Source organism: Bubalus bubalis, chromosome 20, assembly GCF_019923935.1.
Source record: "Bubalus bubalis isolate 160015118507 breed Murrah chromosome 20, NDDB_SH_1, whole genome shotgun sequence".
Classification (NCBI taxonomy): domain Eukaryota; kingdom Metazoa; phylum Chordata; class Mammalia; order Artiodactyla; family Bovidae; genus Bubalus; species Bubalus bubalis.
Window position 1 is genome coordinate 59,902,570 of NC_059176.1, and position 5,715 is coordinate 59,908,284.

A 5,715-nucleotide genomic window follows, 5' to 3' on the forward strand; every position below is an offset into this window, starting at 1 on the left:
GGTCTTAGGAAGCATCACTATGAACAAAGCTAGTGGAGATGATGGAACTCCAGCTGAGCTATTTCAGATCCTAAAAGATGATGCTGTGAAAGTGCTGCACTCAACATGCCAGCAAATTTGGAAAACTCAGCAGTGGCCACAGGACTGGAAAAGGTCAGTTTTCATTCCAGTCCCAAAGAAAGGCAATGCCAAAGATTATTCGAACTACCACATACTCATCTCACACGCTAACAAAGTAATGCTCAGAATTCTTCAAGCCAGGCTTCAACAGTATGTGAACCATGAAATTCTAGATGTTCAAGCTGGTTTTAAAAAAGGCAGAGGAACCTGAGATCAAATTGCCAACATCTGTTGAATCATTGAAAAAGCAAGAGAGTTCCAGAAAAACATCTACTTCTGCTTTATTGACTACTCCAAAGCCTTTGACTGTGTGGATCACAACAAACTGTGGAAAATTCTTCGAGAGATGGAAATACCAGATCACCTTACCTGCCTCCTGACAAATCTGTATGTAGGTCAAGAAGCAACAGTTAGAACCAGACATGGAACAACAGACTGGTTCCAAATTGGGAAAGGAATACATCAAGGCTGTATATTGTCACCCTGCTTATTTAACTTCTATGCAGAGTACATCATGCGAAATGCTAGGCTGGATGAAGCACAAGCTTGAATCAAGATTGCTGGGAGAAATATCAATAACCTCAGATATGCAGATGACACCACCCTTATGGCAGAAAGCGAAGAACTAAAGAGCCTCTTGATGAAAGTGAAAGAGGAGAGTGAAAAAGCTGGCTTAAAACTCAGCATTCAAAAAATGAAGATCATGGTATCTGGTCCCATCACTTCATGGAAAATAGATGGGGAAACAATGGAAACAGTGAGAGACTTTATTTTCCTGGGGTCTAAAACCACTGTAGATGGTGACTGCAGCCATGAAATTAAAAGATGCTTACTCCTTGGAAGAAAAGCTATGACAAACCTAGATAGCATATTGAAAAGCAGAGACATTACTTTGCCGACAAAAGTCTGTCTAGTCAAAGCTATGTTTTTCCAGTAGTCATGTATGGATGTGAGAGTTGGACCATAAAGAATGCTGAGTGCCAAAGAATTGATGCTTTTGAACCATGGTGTTGGAGAAGACTCTTGAGAGTCCCTTGGACTGCAAGAAGATCAAACCCATCACTCCTAAAGGAAATCAGTCCTGAATATTCATTGGAAGAACTGATTCTGAAGCTGAAGCTCCAATATTTTGGCCACCTGATGCAAAGAGCTGACTCATTGGAAAAGACCCTGATGCTGGGAAGGCAGGAGGAGAAAGGGACGACAGAGGATGAGACAGTTGGATGGCATCACCGACTTGATGGACATGAGTTTGAGTAAGCTCCGGGAGTGGTGATAGACAGGGGAGCCTGGTGTGCTGCAGTCAATGGGGTCACAGTCAGTCATGACTGAGCGAGTGAACTGAACTGAACCTCATATGTACAAACAATAATGGCAGATGAATCGTGGACCTACAATGAAAGCAAAAAGTATGAACTAGGAAAAAAAGAGTCTATCTTTAAGAATATGGGGTAGGCAAATTTTCAAAACTTTTTAGAAAAGATAAAAATTAAATATAAAAAATGAATTACTCATCAAAATATAAGTCCTATATATCAGAGACATTTCTAAGCAAATGAATAGATATTTTTGTTTCCATTTTATAAAAGTTTGACATAACTTGAACTCCTTAATATTTAGCAAAATATAGACTTTTTGAACACTGCTTCAGAAAAGTATACTTTAACTTGTTTTCTCTCCCTTGCTCTCCTTTGCTTTCTGTTTCACTATAAGCCTAAACATTACTCTGGCTTTTAACTCTCAAACCCCAAATTTACTAACTTCTGTATCATCAGAATATTATTTGCCTTACCACATGTAGGAAGACTCAGAGCCAATTCATTCCATCTATGCAATTACCTCTCTGTCTATAAAGATCTCCACTGGGATTTCCTTGGAAATATTTCAGTGATGACTTCATTTTGCAGACAAAGGAAACTGAGAGAATAAAACATTTCCTGGAAATTTGACAGTCTCAGTGTTGAAAAGTTAAGCACCGTAAATTTAACAGATGCGAACAAACGAGTCCTCCTGATCCTGATATCAGAACATCCCCTGAATTTTTATTCGATTGCTGCTTCTGACACAGGCCTCATTGGAAAGCATTTCCCCTCCTTGGTTTCTTTCTTTGCAATAACTGATGGTTGCCAGTTAAATCTGTGGGAGAACTAATGTATGAATAGCTTTATGAAACAGGACCTGTATTTAGCATAGCCTGGAGATATATATGCTTTCTGAATATATTTCTTAAAATTAAAAATATTTCTTAAAATTCTACCTTTGCTATGATTAAAACATAGCATTATTAAAAAAAAACAAACATAAAACAAAAAGAGAGAGATAGCAGATAAGGGAGTGATGGGTAAGGAGCGAGAATGTCATGTCTCCCACTGATCATAGGTAAGTGTGGTATCTCCTTTCCTAACAGGTATTTGCTGATACTTTGCGTACTTATGGTGGGCTGTGTTTTATGAAGGATTTCCACAGACATAACCTTATTCAGTCCTAGAATTCTGCTAGTGTATAATTATCTTCTGGCTTTATGGACCTTCTCTGCAGGTAAATCCTTCAAAGTATTGTGAGTGCTAAAGCCCCTGAGTGGGAGCTTATTCTGGTTTTTCCCCCAGCAACATTGATGCAATTATATCTGAGCTTCAAGAAGCTCTGTGGAGTCTTCACATATTTGGCCGTGACCAGCCTGCCTCTGAGGTTGTCCAGAATCCACTCACACTCCGCAGGCCCCGATCCTAGACAGCGTTCTGGGCCTCCTGTCTTGCCAGAGAAGTCCAGGGGGATAGACCCTTCTTTCCTCTGCTCCAGTACAGACGGGCTCGGGCGTGTGTCCCAAGCCTTGCAAACAGATGGAAGGAGAGGGAAGACTCCTTCCTCCCTGGAGGCGGTCTGCGGCCGGGGGATTCCTGCAGTGAGGGTGGGCCTCACGGGCCTGTTTCTGCTCTCCACAGCTGCCTCTGCTCCGTCGGCTCCCAAGCCTGGTTCTGCAGCACTCCCCCAATTATCCTGTGTCCCTAATCTCCTTCCAACAGATTCTCTTCACTCGACATTAGCCAGAGTACATTTTTTTGTTGTCTTCCTCAAAGGACCCATCTATGGACATTCAGTTCTCTTTTAGAAACACGAACCCAGCGACACCAGACCAAGTTTGTTGAAGTGGTTTTCTCGTCGGACTGAGCGAGACTTTCATAACAATACCCTGACTCCCTTGAGGAGAAAGGGGTAATTTGGAGGAGGAGAGGAATCTAGGATTTTTACTAAAAGAATGATACTCTTGCTCCCATTTTGAAAGTTTCCCTGAAAAAGTGTCAGTGTCTCAGCTGTGTCTGACTCTTTGTGACCCCGCGGGCTGTAGCCCACCAGGCTCCTCTGTCCATGGGATTCTCCAGGCAAGAATACCGGAGTGGGTAGCCGTTCCCTTCTCCAGGGGATCTTCCCGACTCAGAGATCGAACCCAGGTCTTGGACATTCCAGGCAGATTCTTTACCACCTAAACCGTAAAGTTTCCCTACTGATCGTAAGAACTAGGTTGTGTATATATATATATATATATATACACACACACACACACACAGGGGTCCCAGAATTCTGATTTAGTATCACATAGTCCAGGAAGCTGACCATTTCCCAAATCATCTAGGTAATAATCGTACCTAGAATTTTCCAGGTGTCATAACCCGCGTATGGTAAACACTATCCAGGCACTACCTCCTTTAATTCTGAAAACAGCACAATGAAGTAGGCATTACTATTATCTTCATTTTACTGATGAAAAAATATACTCAGGTTATGTGAGCTACTGGTATGTGGTGCAGTCGGCATCCTAAAGAAGCGACCAAGCTGTGCTTTAACTACTCTACACTAACGCAATAATTGTGCCCTGGATCATAAGACCCTGTTTTCTGATTACACAGATTGTGGAAATAATTTTATTCTTAGTGTTTATTCTGAGCTCCAAACACACACTTAATTAATAGATTTCATATTTATTTCATTTGTTTATAAAACTATGCTTCACTTTTATGATTAAATGACTAAGTGGCAGGGATGATAACTTACTTAATTACATGTTGCTTAATTGGTGTATTAGTTAATTATATGGAGTTAACTTTTAAAATTAAGTAATTGTATTTTATAACATGTTACAGTTCCGATGTCAATCATATTTCTTTGTTAATTTTGAAACTTTGATTCAAGCATTATTAAGTGTGCAACAAATTAGTATAGGCTGTTAGTAAAATTGTACACACACAACACATACAGCTCAAGTCTCTTAAAAATGTTTATTTATAACATATGCAAAATATATTAAATATTAAGAAAAATTTGAAAATAACATCTGAAAGGAAGACTCAATTTTGAGATGAGTTTGGAAAGTTTGTTATTTTATTTTAGCATTTCTTGGTCTTAGTCCTTTTATGTAAATGGAAATGATTCTAGGTTGAAAACCTACTGGGAGAAAATGGCTTAACTATGTTGTCAGCTTCTTTAGGACAGGGTCATTGTTTTATCATCTTCATGTGGACTAGCTCCAGGCACAACGAATGTTTGTTGAATTTGAATTTTGAGTTTAAGTGAAATGATGCTGAAAATTTTACATTAACTATAGACATCCATCTGAATATAAGCCAGCAGTTGCTATCCTGTACGGGAGAATCATTAATAATGTTTCCAGTGAGATTATTTTGGTGACAGTACAAAATGAAATATACCTTCTCCTTTGAGTTTTCTATTTCAATCATGCTTCGCTGTCTTTAGGCAAGTGTCTTTCATGCAAATAAAAATTATAAAATTTAATTTCATTAAAATTTCTGTTATTTATGGGATAAGAAATTAATAAATTTAGCCCTGTCTTTTATTTCTGTAAAGACAAAGAAATCAAAGCCCAGAGATGCTGAGTCATTTATTAAAATCACACAGGTGGCTCCTGCTTGAAGTGGCTACTGAATGTAGCGGGCCTCAGTTCAGTATGCCTTCTACTGCCGCTATCACAGACTGTATTAAATGGTTAGAGAAAAATTATCATTCATTATTGAGTAATACTAATTTTTATACTCATATTTGCTTTTATTAGCTCATGGCGACTTCACTTTCGCTTTCCACTTTCATGCATTGGAGAAGGAAATGGCAACCCACTCCAGTGTTCTTGCCTGGAGAATCCCGGGGATGGGGGAGCCTGGTGGGCTGCCGTCTATGGGGTCGCACAGAGTTGGACACGACTGAAGCGACTTAGCAGTAGTGGCAGCAAGAAAAAGAATCCAATAGAATAGAAAAAATCAAATTAGCTCATAGACAACAATAAGAAACCACCAAATAGAAAATATTAGGCACAATGAAAGAAAAGATATCATCCTTATACCAGAATATGAACATGGTATTCTAGGAGGGAAATTTGAACATAATAAAATTGACATATACGTGTCTAACACATAGTTTCTTTTAAACTTTTCAAATTTGATTTTATGTTTTGACATTTTAAACTTTAAATTTTGTATTAAATATAGCTGATTAACAGACAATAATGTGATAGTTTCATGTTAAAATATTGAATTTAACACTCCCTGGCTAGTTTCAATTTAAACCCTGATTCAATGTATAGAATAC